This window comes from Cyphomyrmex costatus, unplaced genomic scaffold, assembly GCF_001594065.2.
Source record: "Cyphomyrmex costatus isolate MS0001 unplaced genomic scaffold, Ccosl1.0 scaffold205, whole genome shotgun sequence".
Lineage (NCBI taxonomy): Eukaryota > Metazoa > Arthropoda > Insecta > Hymenoptera > Formicidae > Cyphomyrmex > Cyphomyrmex costatus.
The window spans coordinates 474,980-491,894 of record NW_017276095.1 but is presented as its reverse complement, the minus strand read 5'-3'; the positions used below and the strand labels follow the sequence as shown (position 1 = coordinate 491,894).

At 29.1% G+C, this 16,915-nt stretch overlaps 1 protein-coding gene across 1 annotated transcript in view; it reads left to right on the top strand.

Annotated features, from left to right (window-relative positions):
- LOC108773324 (zinc finger and BTB domain-containing protein 17) overlaps nt 1-16,915 on the top strand; it is a 142,172-nt gene that overhangs the window by 30,150 nt on the left and 95,107 nt on the right. The window lies entirely within an intron of this gene.

Below are 16,915 nucleotides of genomic sequence, written 5' to 3'. Positions count from 1 at the left end.
GGGGGGGGGGGGAGGAGGAGTGGAACCTACTGTAAAAAATAACTTAACCCAATCCATTTTTTGGTGCGAGATAGCTCTCGTTTCACGTGGAAAGTCTAAACCGTGTGGAAGTCGTATGCCCCTTTCCAGGGCGAGGGGAGGAGGAATTGCTTCGCGTGGAAAGTTAAACGTTTGTAAGCAGGAAGAGGTATAGAATAGTACTTAATATCGTATACGTATAGTAGAAATACTATGTTTTTTTTGAAATTTTTTTTGTTAATAACTTTTTAGCGGGGGTTGACAGTCAAGTAAAACCTGCGGAAAGTTACTCAGGGTCTTGACAACATATGTCAAGGTCAAGGTATCGGAGGGATAGTCCGTTATTTTAGATAATTACTGAAGTTGTATAAAATTGGTAAGAAAATATTAGAAAATTTGTAAGTTAAAAGTAAAGATGTAAAAATACACAAATAATTTAACTTAACCGTTCTATGTATTTATGATAGTTATGAAAATATTATTTGTAAAAAATATTTTTTTATTTGTAGAGTATTTAATTTAGAATTTTATATGAATTAAAATTCAGGATTTTTTAATTTAATGTTTGTTAGAACAGTTAATTTCATTTTTCATAAAACACATTTTTTGAGATTAATTATATTACGGATTATTGTTGGTTAAAATGAGATTATACATTTTATATTTTTAAAATAATTATATTTAATTTAAAGACAATTTAGAAATAATCATTGATTTTAATTTCTCATGTTTTATATACATCTAAATTTCTTTCTAATATACATTTATTAAATGTTTTATTTTTAATTCTCAATCCGTGATAGAGTGCTGCATATATTATCAAATAATTAAAAAGTTATTAGAAATTTTTTAAACAATAAAATTAAATGTATACATGCAATATTATATATGTATTAAATAATATAATTGATTGTATGTTACCTTTGTGTTAATTTGTACGTTATAACCATTTCATCGCGGAATTTGAAATAAGCATTGCAAAGAAATGTAAAAAAAAATTTCTGGATAATATGTAGTGTTATAAAAATAAATTGTAAATAAAAATTTCGTTTCAAATAGCACTTGTATGTATTAATTCACGTATTATATTGATTGATATTATGACGTGATGTTATGGCGCAGTAGTAATTTTATAAAGGTAACATTCACAAGAGTACAGTGGATAGAATGGGAGTACTGCTCAATGTATGAAATATTTGTTTTAATAATATTTTATTACTGAAAAGAATTAATTATTTGTTTAATAAAATAATACAATTGGTTTAATTACACTCTTTAATCTAATATTCTCTATGTTCTTCTGAAATGATAATTTAGCTACAAGATAATGTAGTCGAGGAGCGTAGTAGGTCTATCCAACCGCTGGAAGATCGCGTAAAAGGAACAGAAAAAGAGACTGAGACCTTGCATGCTCAGGTACTCACAAAGATGAATCGCGAGACATACATTATCCATAAGAGATCGTAAAATTTACACATTCGTTTCGTTTCAAACATGGTTGCAGCATACTGGACCGAATACTCGACGGTGCATGAGACTCTGGCCTTACAGTCGCCCGACTGGAAGAAGATATCCGAACAGCAGCATCGTCAACAGCAGCAGCAGCAGCAGCAGCAACAATTTTCGCAGCGGCAGCAGTCGTTTCCACAGCAACCATTGCAGGGCCATGTTTGCAAAGATTGCGGCAAGATCTACAAACAAAGAAACGCTCTATGGCGACACTTCAAATACGAGTGCGGCAAAAGTCCCAGATTCCAGTGCCCGTATTGTCGCATCCGGACGAAACAACGGTCTAACATGTCTACACATATTAAGCACAAACACGTGGGCTTCAAGATTTACATAATCGATCTTGAAGCCGGGAAATGATTGCCTTAATTAAGTTTTTTAATGATCAAAGTCGAAAATATTTTTATGTGTCTTGCATTTTAGCAGAATATAAAAAAATGTTACTTTTAACAACGATTTAAGCCATCATATTTACGCAATGATTTTATATCGATTAATAAATCATTAAAAATTAATTAAAAAAGTTCTTGTAGCTCACGTCTTGTTGAAGAAGTTGTGGGAACTATGTAGAATAATGGACCACCATCCAATGATCTTGACCTTGACATATGTGGTCAAGGTCACAACCCTGAGTGATCTTCAGAAAGTTTTAGCCGGCAGCCGTCTTTCGCTAAAAAGTTATTAACAAAAAAATTTTTCATATTTTATATAAATCTAAATTTCTTTCTAATATACATTTATTAAATGTTTTATTTTTAATTCTCAATCCGTGATAGAGTGCTGAATATATTATCAAATAATTAAAAAGTTATTAGGAATTTTTTAAGCAATAAAATTAAATATATACATGCAAATGTATACATACACAATATTATATGTATATTAAATAATATAATTGATTGTATGTTACCTTTGTATTAATTTGTACGTTATAACCATTTTATCGCGGAATTTGAAATAAGCATTGCAAAGAAATGTAAAAAAAAGATTTCTGGATAATTGTAGTGTTATAAAAATAAATTGTAAATAAAAATTTCGTTTCAAATAGCACTTGTATGTATTAATTCACTTATTATGTTGATTGATATTATGACGTGATGTTATGGCGCAGTAGTAATCTTATAAAGATAACATTCACAAGAGTAGAGAGGATAGAATGGGAGTACAGCTCAATGTATGAAATATTTGTTTTAATAATATTTTATTACTGAAAAGAATTAATTATTTGTTTAATGAAATAATACAATTGGTTTGATTACATTCTTTTCTCTATGTTCTGAAATGATAATTTAACTAGAAGATGATGTAGGCGAGGAGCGTAGTATATCCAACTGCTAGAAGATCATGTAAAAGAATCAAGAAAGCAGAGATAGACTTAGTTCTTGCTTAGATATTCACAAAGATGAATCGTGAGACACATTATCAGCAAGAAATCGTATTCATAAAAATTAAACGCGGGACGTACATCATCCGCAAGGAATTGCGAAATCAATATTTGTTTTATTTCGAATCTGCTTGCAGCATACTGAAGCAAATACTCAATGCATGAGATTCAGGTCTTTCAGAAGAAGATACCCGAACGAAAGAATCGTCAGCAGCAGTAGCAGTTTATGCAAGAAAAGAACGCCTTAATTATGTTTTTCAATGTTCGAAATTGCAAATGCTTTTTCTGCGTTTGCATTTTAGTGGAAAATGAAAAAAAAATTTTCAACAATAACTTGAGCTGTTGAATACATTCACATTAACGATTTTAAAACGATATAAAATGAAAAGAATTAGTGAAATTAGTTTAATTATATTTATATTACCTCTCTCTGTGTCGGAATATATGATTGTTAACCATAAATAAAAATACGTGTAATGGAATAAATATCAAAAGTTGAATTATTAATGTTTCTTCGGGGTTTAACGGGCGAATAAAAATTACTTTTCACTAATCAACACAGACAAGATCGTCTTTCAAGTTTTTCGAGCATGTAAACTAAGGGTTGTCCTATCATCCTCTATGTCTTATTTTCCTTTTGCGAGTTCAGTAGTTAGACATCTCAATAAATATCGATTCCTGTAACACTCTCCTGTTCAATCCTCGTCGTTATTTGTTGCAGTGCTTGACATTAGCGAGTATCGTTGCTGTTTCTGCAACAGTCCGTACCCGACGACATCTCATCTGAAAAGTCATCTGACCAGAGGTTGCTTCATGGACCCAACCTTCTCTATTGAGAAACGGCGCAATCTTAACAAAATCGAGTCCAGAAATTATGTATGTCCAAAATGCTCGCAAGGCTACAAGAACAAGCGTACGTTAAACACGCATCTGCGCATGGCGTGCGGCCGAGAGCCGAAATTCCAGTGTCCGTACTGCGATCTGAAGAGCAAACACCCGCCGAATATTTATACACACATTAGACGCAAGCACAAGGGTGAAGATCTCTTTTTGATAATCAACAACAAATAGACTGTAAATTAAATTGTAAAATTGTTATCAAATTTATATGTATATACAAGAGAGGGTTTTTAATTTAAATTATAATTTCGAAATTCCTCGTAATTTTATTACTATAACTATATTTTATAATTTTGTATTCTTGTATAGCAGTTGCCATGGGATGAAACTCATGAATATCATTAAATAAGCGGAAGAATTCATATTTGCACGCGCGTACCAAATTGCTTTAAGACTGTAAAACTTTAACTATTAATTGTTATTATTGTAAAAAAAATTAAACAATGTTGGGGTATATCAATAAATTAATTTATGGACATATATATATATATATATATATGTATATATTATATTAGAAAAAATAATTAAAAGAAACTATAAAATGTACTCGATTATCTTACGTATATTTTTACGAATATTCAATTTTTATGAGTATGAATATACACAAAAAAATAAAGATTATATTTTTCAGGATGTATTATAATATCTCTTTATTTTCTTTCCTCTCTTATTAGTTTTATGCACGAGAAAATATTTTCATATTGAATACAATTAGTTTTTATTATGCATTTTGGTTTTTAATTATAAAAATTTATCAATGCGCGTTAAAAAATACTAGTCAGTAACAAATTATTATAATAATTATCAATTAATCATATATTTGTATTGTATCTTGTTTTCTCATAAAAGTAATATTTATAATAATTAAATTTAAAAATGAATAAAGGACATAAGAAACAAAAATTAAAACTAAAACTAAAATTTGACATATAAGATTAGTTTTAATTTTTGATTCTTATGTCCTTTATTCATTTTTAAATTTATTTATTAACAAGAGTCCTTTATACATAATTTTATAATAATTAATTAAGTAATAAATTCTTTATAATAATAAAACAAGGCTGTGTATCGTTTTATGAGATTATTATTTTAAATTCTTTTCTCACACATCGTTAATTTTAATGCTTCATGATATTACTACAATATAGAGTATAAATATTAAATTATTATATTTTTATTTCAAATGACTGTGATATTGAAACTTAATAACATCAACGACTGAACATTGAAATTATTAAAGAAATTGTGCAATTTATTAGGATTTATTCGAGAATAATGAGAAAAAATGTCAGGAATTTATTTAATATGATTTTATTTTTTATATGATATTTTACAAAATTTACATATATAAGCAAGATGATAAAAAAACAAATTAACGTGAATGAAAGAAATAGTAGAAGAAAAATCAGGAATCAGTAGGAGATGCAATGTTATACTGACATTTGTTATATTTTATTCTAATTTTGATTACATCAAATGATATTTGTTGATAATATAAATTAAAAATACTATAAATTGAGCTCTCGAGATATTAAATGATAATAGCAAATGTAAAATTAATTAACGGGCAATTGTGAGAGGTATGAATAAACGCAGTTATTCATGCATATAATTAACAGATATATTTTATCAAAAAAAGATCTAACATTAAATTCACAACAAATTTTCCAAATATTGGACGTTTCGGCTTCGTTCGAGTTTCTCATCCGTCATAAGGGTTGTAAAACTCGATCGGAAACCTTTGCACTTCTAATATTATGGTTAAGCGATTCGGTACCAAAGCTGTCGCTGTTGCGATATTTTTTTTCGTCTTTAAGGAATTTTAAGTTAAATCACGATAATATTTCGCTGAAGGTGTCTCGATAATTTGATGTGCTCTCTTGTACCTGACGCTTAACTCTAGTTTTGCAAAATATAATAGTAAAATAAACTAGTATACTTGCCGATATCGCAAGAAGTAAGAATTTGGAGGATTTTGGTTACTGAAAGCGCGAAAAGTTGTCCTGTTGCTCGCAATCATGGTTACAATTATTTTTCTAAACAGGTTTTTTTGTACTACGACACATTTAATACTATTATTTTTTAATCTATTTTGATACCTAATAAACAAATTGTGCGTTTTATTTTAAAAACGATTTTATTTGTTTATTATATAGAATATAAAATATAGTTGTAATTAAAATGTTAATTATTGTAAAATAAAATTGTAATGACATTTTGACGCATTCTGATTTCAGATATGCAAAAACTAGATGATGGCACTGCAAATGAACATGACAATGCTTATGATATCAAATTGGTGAAAAAGGAGAAATTAAATGAAAAGATATATATTTGTACTAAGTGTGGAAAACTATTTAAAAATCCAACCACCTTTAAATCACACAAATATAACGATTGTGGAAAAGTCTATACTTGTCCAAAATGTAAAGCGAAATTTAATTATCGATCAAGTTTTTATAGGCATAGGAAATACACACATTGTCGAAGGTAAGCGAAAAATATTGGTGTAGTAAAAAGAAATTCATTATTTTTGCATGAAATCTATTGGAAAAATAATGAATTTCTTTTTATATAAATACAAATATAAATAACACATTGCACTAAGTATTGGTTATTTTCTAATTGGACATATATGAAATAGTATTAATTGAAAACATTAAACAGTAAACAATAGTATTTATAACACGATTTAAATATTACATGATTTAAGAGTTTTAATAAAATTGTTATTTTAATTGTTATTTTTGTAGGATCTATATATAGATTTAATAAAAATATATAAGTATAATGTTTTCTTTTATAGAACTATAGTAGACATTTTTTGAAGATAATGTTTGTTAATATAATCTATAAAATTAAATACTTTATAAGTATAAAAAAAATTTTTTTTTAAGTATTATTATATTTCTAGAAAAATATATAAATTATTTTAACAATTCTTTTTAATAAAATAATAATTTCAAAAATAATATTTTAAATCTCATATGTTTATATTTTTAATTTAAACTTCTAATTTATTTAGATCTTTATAGTATTTTATGATTTAAACAAATCTCCTTTAATATTTTAATTTCTACGTACAAAAGTTATTTTTAAGTTTGCCAATAATTGTAAGATATAGGATAATTTTCAATTTAAATATTAGTTAATATTTTAATATAGTACTTTATTTTACGAAATATACATATGTAGCGTATAATGTGTAGGATGTAAAAATACTATTTATCACAGTGTTACAAAATTTTTGTAATTTGCTAATGAGACTTATATATTGTACTTTTGTTTATTATATACGTTCTTCATTATTATGTTATAATGTTATATAACTAAAGTAGATAACACACATCTATACTTTATTATCTTATGTTAGCGAATGTTGCATGAGCGAATCCAGTTGAAATACCAGCACTAAAAACGAACTGTTATTGATTCTTATGTTTCAGAATTTCATACGCCCATCGTCCGAACTTACGCCTGCGTTTACTGCAACAAGAGCTTCGTTCTTAAATCCAATCTTACGCATCATTTGAGGAAGAACTGTTACTGGAACCCGAAGTCTAAGTGTTATTACGCGCAGAACTCAAAACCCTTCTCGTGTTCTAGATGCGGTGCTTCGTATTCGACGCAGAATTCCCTAACGCGTCATATACGTCGAGATTGTGGTAGAATTTTAGAGTGCTATAATTGCGGCAAGACTTTTCTGCAGATGTGCAGTTTGTATAGGCACAAAAAAACGTGCCTGTTAAAAAAAAGTAATGTAAAAAAAACTGCAAAAAAAAAGTAATCTTTGTAACTCAAGTTGACTGTAAAATTCGTTTGAAACTACTCAAATTATTATAGAGGTGTACGAATCAATTCGAATCGATTCAAATCATAGTAGATTCGATTTATTTCATTTTTGATGTTGAGAGATTTGAAACCAAATTCGAAATTTTAAATCATTAGTAGTTCAATTTCGAATTCGTGTATTTGCTTCATTTTAATGTAACTTTGAGAAAATTAGATTCGAATACGATTTGTTTTTGTATCAAAAAGATTCGATTCGATTTTACACAGAAATTTCAAATTTGATTTAATTTGTTTTTGAACGATCAATATATATATACATATATATATATTTTATATGAATACTCGACTGATCGCGTTGCGATGTATATAACTGTGTGAACACCTAAATTTTCTTTATGTTTACGTTTAATTTCAGTAGAATAAGTAAGTTTATTATATTTTACGGTATATAACTTTTTTAAAACCTGTTTATGTACCCAACATCTATGTATATCTTATTTATTATTTTTCATAATTATAACCGTACATCAAAAGAAAATTTACAAAAACAAATATAAAATAATTTTGTTCAATTTATAATATATTATCAAAAATTTGTTCAATATGCGGGACTATTTTATCAATTTTATTTTATGACTTCGATTATGAATTGTTCTGCGCCGAACTTAAGCATGAATTTTCGATTTTTTGATACTTTGGCGCGTGACGAGTTTAGCTGAAACGCCAGCTAAGAGCGAACCGTTGTTGATTCTTATTGAAGTCCTTCTTGTGTTTTTGAATGTAGTGCCTCGTATTCAGTGAAGCAGAGTTCCCTGAAGTGGCACGTGCGTCACGATTGCTGTAAAACTTTAAAGTGTGATGATTGTGACAAGACTTTTCTGCACTGCACAACAAATTGTACAGATACAAGAAGTTGTGCGTTATATCAAAATAGCAATTTTTACGATTCCAGGCGTTGATTATAAAATCTATATGAAAGTACTCGGATCATTGATAGTTCATATGCCTGTTAGTATGTTAATTGGTTGTATTAGACATAAATACGAATGTTTAAACTTTCATTATTCGTTGACTAGTTTTACTAGTCCATTCTGTAGCTTGTAATTTATTTATTTAATAACATTAAATATTATTTGGACTGTGTGCGATATAATTTCTATTACTATTCTTATTTTCACAATTTATTAAGATAATTTTTCTTTGTCATACAAAATAGATTAGTTCATTAAATTAGTTTCATTATTATTTTATAGTTAATTAAATTAGTTTATTGATTCATCTAAACAACTATAAGTTTTATGATAATATTATATTAATTTAAAAAAATATTAATAAATAAATGTACTAGTTATAGACTCTTTTTGTTCAAAACAAATAAATAATCATAAAATTGAAAGGCTATAAAGAGTCAACGCAGTTAACTATGCGAAAAATATTTTTATCTTCAATTATGCGAGAAGGTTTGCGGGTTATCGCCATGTCTTTCTTCATTTTTAATGCCAACGTTTCGTGAACCGTACCGTTCACATCATCAGGGCGAGGGTTGCGCTGATATTTTTATCTTAATATTAATTTTAAACATTAGGTTATTTGACTTTTCGAAACTCCATTATCATCTTCTACATGTATACATAACGTGCAAATAAATTAAAATAATGTCACTAAATTCTCACATTCTAAACGTAACAATGATTCCATCCCTGATATTTTGTATACATTATATTGAGATATTTTTTTAACAGCTAATGTGGAAGTAAGTGTCATTGTGTTTTTCTTCTCGCTGCAAAGTTATGGTAGGGGAATGTGCAAATATAGAGCATATTTTTCCAGTTCATTTTAATGTGACGGACTAGTTTATATGTACGCATGACATACATTTTACAGTTTTTTTGTTAAGAAATTTTCTTGATCTTTTGCGGTCGTTACGTAAAATGTTTAACGCAAAAGTGATTGTACTTAAATATTTCTTATTTTAGGAATTTTTAATAAATTTTTTAAAAGTTTCATAATATATAATAATATAAATGTTGAATAGTACTACATTATTTGAGATTTTGGACCGCAAATGATTGAATGAAATTGAACATTTATTTTTGTAACCCACGAATAAACCCGCAAATAAACACTTTCTTAGAAAGAAATCTTGCTTTATTAATTTTGTGTATGCTCGCTTAAAGATATGAATGCAATCGATTGACGGAACGGTAATCGTGTTGCAGAATTGGAGCTAAGTGCAAATAATTCAACGCGCGGCGAAGGCACCAAGAGAAAGTATAGTTGCAAGTACTGCGGCAAGGGCTTTACGCAGTCTGGCCATCTGAGGAGTCATCAGAAGAGCTCTTGCTACTGGAACCCCAGGTCTACCTGCCATCAATCACAGAAGATTAGACCGTTCTCCTGCACACAATGCGGCGCTTGCTACTCTAAGCAGTCGCATCTTATCTTCCATGTGAGGCACGAGTGCGGTCGCACGCAGAAGTGCAATGTCTGCGGCAAGACGTTTCTACATAGTAGCAGTCTGCGAAGACACCGCCAAAGAGCCCCGTGCAATTTTCAGCTTTGCTAATGCGCGTGACACGTGCTATGAACTGAAACACGATTTTGATCGAAAGACATTTTTGAAATGTGATTTTTTTAATTATTTTTATTCAGAAGGACTCATAGTGGTTCAGATAATGTTATTTGACGATAAAGAAATCAATTGAAGAACTTTAATACAACGAGTGGCAATAATGTAGTGAGGATTCTGAAACACTCTGTCCTTAAAAAAAAAAAGCAACTTAAAATCTTGTATTAATATCTTGAGGATACCACGAGATTTTAATTCCGTTTCTCGGAATAGGTTTTCGTTGAGATATTTTTATCGATAGGCCGAAATACAATACTGTACGGCGCATATCGTTTACAGTGCAACTGAATATCAAGTCAAAGAATTATTGTGATATGTTATGATAAAAATGTATATAAATTATAATATCGAATATTTCTAAAATGAAAAAATTGTTATTTTTTTTTATCCTGTTTAAAAATACAGACGCTTAGATTTCTGCAGAAACATCCAATTCATCTCAATGACATCGCATTTCTATTCAGTAAGGAAATTATTGTTGATATTTCGTCGTTCAAGCAATTCTTTATTTACAGATTTATTTTGTTCGTCTGACAATGGTACTTTTACTGATCCATATCTCTCTGTTTTCAGATTATTTGTTCGAAACCAACCACAACGACATCGAAGATTAGGGAAACAGCAAGCTAAAGAGACGTCAATTTTTCTCAATATTTATGGAATATTTTTTAAATTGATATTTTTATCTTTTTGTATTTATGTTCTGATGTTTGACACCGAATGTTTATTTAAGTGGTATACATACGATTAAAATACAAGAATTTATACAATAATAAAATATACTTATTGTGATTATTTTGCGCTTAAAGAACTACCTTCATACTGATTGATTTGTTTTTCCTTCTATATTTTTTTAAGGCTACAATGGGCTTGCATGCAATTTTAATGTTTATTTACCTTTTCTTTTCTTCCTTATATTGAAGATTGGTTATGACAATTTTGTATTGTCTGTAACGAAAAAAATTTTCTAACTTGTTAGCGTTATATTACGAGCATTTATTATTATTTTTTTCTTAAAACATTTGTTTGTCATCGTGTTACAGAGAAAGAGTCATCGCAGATAATGCGAGTGAAGGTAGAAAGATTATCGGAAGAAGAAAAATCACTGTCACTGAAGCAAAAAAAAAACTTATCGGAGAAAGGAAGAAGAAATGCTAAAGGAAGAGAATATGATTTTATCAATGACATGCCCTCTACAAGCACTGCGCAAAATTCTTCAGTGGTTCCAGTAACTTCTAAGAACGATAACTCGGTTGAGAACAGTGATAGTGAAAGCTCTTTGTCTTGGACTGACTCGAAGGATGTGAACTTGTCGAAATTCAAATGCCAGTTTTGTGGTATCACTTACGCAGAACGTAAATTGCTCTCTCGTCACATTGTAACGACATGTTTGTTGAATCCGCGCTCTAAAACCAATAAGGAAAATGGAAAGTACAAATGCGTGGAATGTGGTCGTAATTATAAGGAATTGAAATTCTTGAGATATCATCAGAAACACGAATGCCAGAAAACAGTAACATGCCCAAAGTGTGGCAGAACTTTGATTGGATCAATTATTCCGGAGCGTCATAAGCAGAACCATTGCGTGAAACAGCAACGCAAGAGAGAACAGTCACAGAGCATGCTCTTCGACAGCTGCTCCAGCATTGACTCAGATTAAGTTAAATTAATAAAATGATTTTTAATTTTAATATATTTTTGTTACAGTCGAAATGTTTTGTGGTAACTAGTATTATTTTACAATCGATTGAAAAAAGTTATGTTATGTTTCATCCTTGGGGAATTTCTCGTATTATAAAATGTCTTAATTCATGAATTATTATTAAGTTTATGTATTATAATATTTGATGCGAAATTAATATTTCTTCTTCAAATATATTCAATATTATTTTTGTTTTTTTTTTTAATAAGAGGGACACGAAAGTTTTTTTTCCGCGAGTATACATTCTTCTACAATTTTTGTTATGTAATTCTTCTACAAGTTATTATGACACACATAAACGCTTTAAATTAATTTTTTTTGAATGGAAAGAATTATCATAAATGAATGAAAAATTAAGTGTAATTTGCTATAATTTAATTTAACTGTACCTTAAATTATATGTTTTGATATATATGTGCATGCCCTCATCATTATTTGTAAGTTTATATTCAGTTTCTGTATTGCTTGCTAATAAAAATAATAAAAAAAATTTTTTTTCTTTTATAACATTTTATTTATTATAAATGTTTTTCTCTTATACCATTTGTTTATTATACACATTAATTAATATTTTGTTCCATCATATTTTTTGTATGTATCGCAAAAAACAATTAGTAACGCATGCGTTAACTATGGTATTAATTAATATTTAATTAGAACTAATTTATCAGGATTTTTAATACTGAAAAAATTTAGACTCATCAATTTATAATCGTTTACCAAAACAATTTTAACTTTGTAGAATTTAAATTTTAAAAATCATCTGCAGATTGATGAAATAACAACATTAGGATTATTAAATTCATTTTTTAGTGCTATTTTCTTGTTCGCTTCTCATACTACTATAATTCAATAGCCATATTATACATTACGTGTTAACTTAGTTCCATTTTTATTTACTTCACTTATTTATTCGACGAAACTGATACTTGGTCTTTGTAGATATAGGCAATGTTGTAAAATCGGTGTTATCACTGGGCAATTTTGGTAACAGTACATGATATTCTTAGCGCAAGTTAAAATGTGACAGTTGTTATATTGTTTTAAATACAATTATTCACAATGTTTGATAACCTGTGCAACATTTAATAAGCTGAAGAGAGATACTTGATGTTAGATTATGTCTAAAGTTACTTAGGTGATAAGTGAAAAAGAAATGGATGGCAATCTTAGGAACTTTACTGATTAACCTTTAAGATTTGTCTAGCAGCATATTGCAGACTTCAGATATTGACTTTAATTCAGAATTTTTGTCCCATAAATGTACAAGGACGTATAAATGTTGTATACAGTAATATATTACAATAAATTATAATGTGTGTCATGTGGTCAATACAATTTCTATCATGTGGGCATACTGGGTCTACTCGTATTTTATAATCTTATAAGTCTATGGTTACGATAATATTTGTGCGGTGGCAATATATGTGTGATGCAAAAGTCTGCGCTACGGCTTTTATTGGTTCAGAGGTCTTATATACTATGCTTACATAGTTTATATCATTTTATATGTAATGATTTTATATGTAATGAAGCCTTGGTTGATATCCAGCAACATACACAAACGATGTTATGTAATACAATGTGCGATTCCGTGTTTTTCAACTGTTTTGTATGTAACTGTTTCGTATGCTGTTTTCTAAGTAAGACATTATACTATTAGCAGAGAGAAACTTGAGGAAGGACATGAGTCTTTTTCCTGTAAATGCTATTAGCATTATTTACTAGGAAACTATAATACTGGTGCACATTGAGTACAATTGAATGCAAATCATTTTATATATTTTCAGTGTTAATAAATAATTTAAAATTCTTTTAATTAATTATATTCTTTGATAACTTCATAACCTTGAAAAGATCAAATTATTTATTACTAAAAATATACAAACCGATTTGCACTCAACTGACCAGTGTTGCACTAGTTTTTCCAATGGAAAATACTAACAATGAATATAGTAAACTTGAAGGGGATCCTAAATTCGTTTGTATTACTAACTAAACTATATTATTTTTGTATAACAATTATTTTTTCCTTTTTTTACAAAAATTGGAAATTCTTTTCGAGAATTATTAATTTTGATCTAACTAAAATAACGGCTACGATCCGATTATCGATTTTGATTTTGGTTCGATTCGAATTCCTGTTCTTGATGCATTTTAAAAGTTAAAATTAATAGATCCTATTTTTAGTAATCCTCTGTCTAGTATTTTTTCCTCTTACCGTTTTTCTTAATTTTTCTATTTGATTTGTGTGCGTGCGTTGATTTTTTTTCAAGATTGGCTCAATTTTCACTCTTTGGAATGAGATCGATTCCATTTTAACTAATTTAGACTATTTAGAGAGTATATATGGAATATTAAAATTATTAATTTCTATACTGTCGAGTTTACTATTAAATATTAGTATTACGATTTTCATTATCTTACACACTTTCATCAAACATTTTTATCTATAAGATGGGAAAAGATTATTTATTTCACAGAGGTTTATCCTCGTGGGGTCGTTCTTTTTCTAGGAATTGTTCCGTATCAGAAGAAGCTGAATTCTAGTTATTTCAACATAACGTCGTCGGAACAGCATTTCGGACTTCATACTTCATCGTTACAGAGTTATGATGGCGCTTGCTTCATGGATTCTAATACCTCCGGGTCTGATTGGTATCCTGAGAACGTGACAAAACAACAGCAGCAGCAAGACGAAGGGCACCGACGGTATACATGTCCCAAGTGTGGCAAAAGTTATAAATATCCTAGTGACATGAAGAAACACTTGCGGTTTCAGTGTGGTCAGGAGCCAAGGTTTGAGTGTCCTTACTGTCAAAAACGGGCGAAGGTGTCGTCAAATATGTACGCGCATGTGCGCGCGATACATAGCAATCAACCAATGTATATAATAGATCTAATGAAACAAACGGTTCTCGAATCTTTATTGAAACAACATATTGTTTGGCCAAATTTAGAATGATCAGACTGTTCCGATATAAAATAAAAGTCTAATTCCTAATAATATCAAATTTAATTTAAGGTGGTTCTTTAGTAAATCGAATTACTTTAGAAATGTTCAATTTTTTTTATAATAAAGTTGAAATATCGAGAGAGATAAAGAGAGATTGACGTATGGAAACTGCGATAGGTTAATGATGAAATAAGACAGAAAGAAAATGTTGAAAATATAACTTTTTACGTATAAAAAACTTAGTAACTGATAAGACTCAGAAACACTTTTTTGACTAACTACACACCAATCTTACCATAGACTTTTCTTTAAAATGAGATTATAATAGTTTCAAAAAATTACGATTTTAACAGTCAAAAAAAGTAGTAAATCAACGGTCTGAAAAGATATATTTACATGCTTAAACATGCATACAAAAACTTTGAAAAGTAAATATAACGCTACTTAATTTTTATTTGGTGTGAAGATGGAATTCTTGATTTATAGTACTGTTGTATATTCTATACTGTTTCATTAATTACATGTAGTTTAAATGTTTTATCTAAATTATGCGGATATATACGTGATTTTAGGTGAGTTCTAAAGAACAGGGCTGAGCGTGTATTTAAAATACTTTTATTTGAAATGGTATTTGTAAGACAATTGTATCGTGTATTTTGTATTTCGACGATGTACATGAAAATATTTTGCATTTTATATTTTATGGAAGTATATAAAAATATTTTATACTTTGTATTTCTCTCGATGTTAATAATGAAAGATTGAAAGTATTTTGTATATTTTAATTACTAAAATTAACGATTAATGTTGTTATTATTCAAATTACGAAATACATAAAGCTTTCAATCTTTCAATTTTAAATATAAAATACGTAATACTTTAATGTACACCGCTGAAATATAAAATATGAAATCTACTTTTATTGCAAAAACTGTGTTTTAAATAAAAAAAATGCATGCCTATATAGAGAACTTTGCTAAAGAACTACCTTCATACAATACAGTGTTTTCATATTTTTATATTTTTTGCACTGCACCGTGAAAAATATCTGGTTGAATCAATTAGAATTCTGATTAATACAGAAATAATGAAAATGAACGAATCGAAATTGATGTGTTAGCTCTACTAGATTTAGTTGAGGTAACCAGAATTTTAATTGATGTAATCAGAATCTTCTCATTCTTGTTTTCAACCAGCATACATATTTGACATACATACATATTGAATACATACTACATACATACACAAAATGTTTAGAACAAAAATAAAGTATACAATTTAATTATTAAAACTGAATAATAATATTTATTCAGGAATGTTATTATTAATAATACTATTGTATGTTAAATTATATGTTAAAATAAACTGAATTACTCTTCCCGGATATATCATTTTATAGTATTCTTATATGTCTGCAGATTGGTTCTAGAAATATACAACGATCGCTCTTATTTTTATTTAATTTTGTAGCAATTTGTATTTCTGTGAGTGTAATACGTGCAAGACTCGAATCTCGCGAGTCTCGAATATGTAGATAATTGAAGAGCATGGACGGAAATTTTTCTCTATCCGATGTTGTGATTTGTATCTGGCAAACTCGCTAGTCATCATTAACTATAGTCGAAATTTCCCATTTTTTTTTCTAGATCCGCTTTACGGACAGATGCACTCGTCTTACGTACACCCCCAGGTAGTATCCGGTCGTGGTGTAACCGCGGAGTCTTATCAACCACGAAGAGACAACTTGAATGTAATGGAAGATACAGAGGAGAACACATATCTTTACGTCGACTCGAGTCATCGTCAGGAAACCGTCGTAGCATCGATTCCTGCGACTCGCTGGCCGGACAATGTGGTCGCGCAGGGTTCGATTATGAGGAAGAAGTTTCACTGTCCTAGATGCAACAGCGGCTACACCAGACTCTCCGATATGAAGACGCACTGCCAGTTCCAATGCGGCAAGGAACCGCGATATCAATGCCCATATTGCACGAAGAAAGCCAAATTTTCGTCGAACATGTATGT